Below are 3,036 nucleotides of genomic sequence, written 5' to 3' on the forward strand. Positions count from 1 at the left end.
ATCTCATTACAAATTTACCATGTAATTATATCGTCCTTTAATAGTACGCTTCAAAATTCGTTTTAAAATTAAAAATAAATACGAAAATTTTCAAATTTTGCTGAGCCCCAAGGTTAAAACAAAATCACATTTTGTAAAAATCTCTTCTTATTAATCAGTTGCTTTAAAACGGATACCCAAGTATCTCAGACAATAAAATTATCGAGCTAGCCGAGTCATTACAACTACCAAGCTCAACTCCTAAATTTGGGTGACCCAAGTCGAACCCAAAACAATCGTTTATAAAACGTATTTAAATATTTATAAATCCGGAAAAGTATTTTAATAAAATTTCCATCCCTACAAATTTTGGGAACTCAATTTAAACCAACCGCTAAACGGTAATTTAAAACTCAAGTGAGAAATCTTTGATTTCAAACATCTATTCTGTAAATCCCAAAAATTTAAAATGCTGGCATACTACAGCATGATTAAAATAACTCCAACGTTAAATTCTTAAAACAACGACTTATCTCATAAAACATCATTTTGAAATCATCGTTTGTTAACACCAAACCAAACGTAATATTTCGAAATACAAGAATTTCTTTTTACTGGTAACTTAAACCAAAAATTGACCTTTTTTTAAGAATTTAAAATCAACTTCTCTTATGATTCTGTGTCGAAACACAAATCGGATAAAACAATATTCTCAATGAAAATCTTTAAATCCACATGTGGTCAAGCAATGCATGACCATCAAAACACGTTTTAAGGTTTAACCCAAAATCTCTTTAATAGAAAAAAAACAAGGCTAACGCCCAACATACGATCATATTTAAAATCAACAATTGAGGCCAAAGCCAAGATGTACTTTATTAACAAGGCAAAAGCAGTTCAACGCACCACGTAAAATAACTGTAACATACCATAAATTCTAAATCGTTTTAGGCATAAACGACAAGTTTTATCAGACATCATACCCAAGTATGAGTCTTTAGGAAGATTTACCAACCTATGATTTCCCGAGAAATCAAAAGCAATTATAATCACCCAAGTAAAATAATCTCAACATGATAAAACACAGCAATTAACATCCAAGTGAAATAAATTGTCAATCAAAGCATCAATACCAAATAAGGACTGACAGACATCACCTATAGGATGTAGGCTGAAGGTTTGAAAACAAATGATGACGTTTAAAAGACAAGACACGAATCCTAATTCCGCAGTAGTTCCTAAGACACAACAATACTTAACAGAGTAAACACATAGCAAGCAATGGCCTTGGTTTGAAACCAAAGCTCTGATACCAAGTTTGTCACGACCCATTTTCATGAATCGCGACCGGCGCTAGGGTATGGGTAATGTAGTACCGAAACCCGTAGCTAGCCTATCAATTATCACACAAACACATAAACCTGCAGAAAACCAATGCTCGGGGGCAACCGAGACTTCAGCCTAAAACTAACAGTTATAATATTCAACAGTTAATATAACATGCTTTATCAAATCCGAGTCTAGAATAGATTCATCATGAATTAATGTAAATAATACAGCATGCCAGAGCAATATTACCAGTCGAACCAATCCGACAAAATAAATAATAATAATAAAGACGTCTAGTTACTACTGCGGTCTAAGAATAAAAACAGTTTTACAGTTCTACTAAAATAAATGGAACCTCCGAGGAAAGTAAATGCGGAGATCACCAGACTCTCTCAGATCATAACCCTGGGGAAAATTGGGAAAACAACGGGGTCAGATATACTGAGATGAGTTCAAACCACTATCTACATTTATTAAGTGGAAAACCTTTAAAACGTTTAAAGCATTTAATAACAATATTACGAATAATAGTTGGAACCCTAATCCACAATTCTACATAATAACATAATCCAATAGGTCTGGTCCCGAGAGCTGAGCTACACCGAGTTACCACTGACCACACTTATACCAGAGTCCCGAGAGCCGAGCTACACCGAGTTACTCTACTTGGTCCCGAGAGCTATGCTCACACCGAGTTACCCCATTACCATAATTACCTTTTCCAGATCTTTACCGGTGCGCACGCAGTCCTAATGATGCCCATTAGGTAGCATGTTCCAACTAAGAGCCATAATATAAAAACAGTTCGAAATATACGTACAGTATATATATATAATATTAAAATAACAATTTACTTAATAAAGCGGTAAATAGTAAGTACAAACTCACAACTTGCTAATCCACGTGAATACCGGCAAGCAACTAATCCTGGTTTGCCTCTGGAGCACGAACAATAGACGGGTCTAGACAAATAAAATAATTATTAAAACAGACCCTAACTCTAGAGAGTACTAGACACCACATAGGACTAGCACAATTAGCACGTCGGAAATAAACAAGCCAGAACACACAAAATACCCATTAGGTAATAAAGCCCAATAATATAAGTCTATTGAGTTCTCGCTTAAAATCCAATTTATAAATATTATTTAATAACTTTAAATAATAAATAATTTCCAAATAGTGGGTTAGCCGAGTTACCAATAACTACCAAGCTAACCTCACTTGTCGGGTGACCCAAGTCTAACCCTATTCAAAACGTTTATCAAATATAAACCCGAGTTTATATTTATAAAATAATTCCATAAAATAATAAGCCATTTTAAAAAGCGGAACTCAATAACTTTAATTCAAAGTAACCCAAGTTACAACCCCAAAAACTTAGTTAAATAAATCAAATAAAAGTTCAGGGACCAATTTGCACTTTAACCAATTAGGGACCAAGTTGTACTTTTGCCAATTAGGGACTAAATTGTACTTTAGTCAATTTGATTTCCAAAAATCAAATTAATTACTTTTATTTATAATTAAAACCAACTATAAAGTTATCAACCAAAAAATCCACTTAATTAAGTTATAAAATAAGTTTAGGGGCTAAATTGTAATTTAGCCAACTTTTGACAAAACGACAATTGAAAGCAATTATAACCACCCGAGTAATTATATTAGCTAAAATTATAATTAATTATTGTTTTCATTATTCAATTAGTAAATCAAAAGAAATCCAAG

Source organism: Mercurialis annua, linkage group LG7 (genome assembly GCF_937616625.2).
Source record: "Mercurialis annua linkage group LG7, ddMerAnnu1.2, whole genome shotgun sequence".
NCBI lineage: Eukaryota > Viridiplantae > Streptophyta > Magnoliopsida > Malpighiales > Euphorbiaceae > Mercurialis > Mercurialis annua.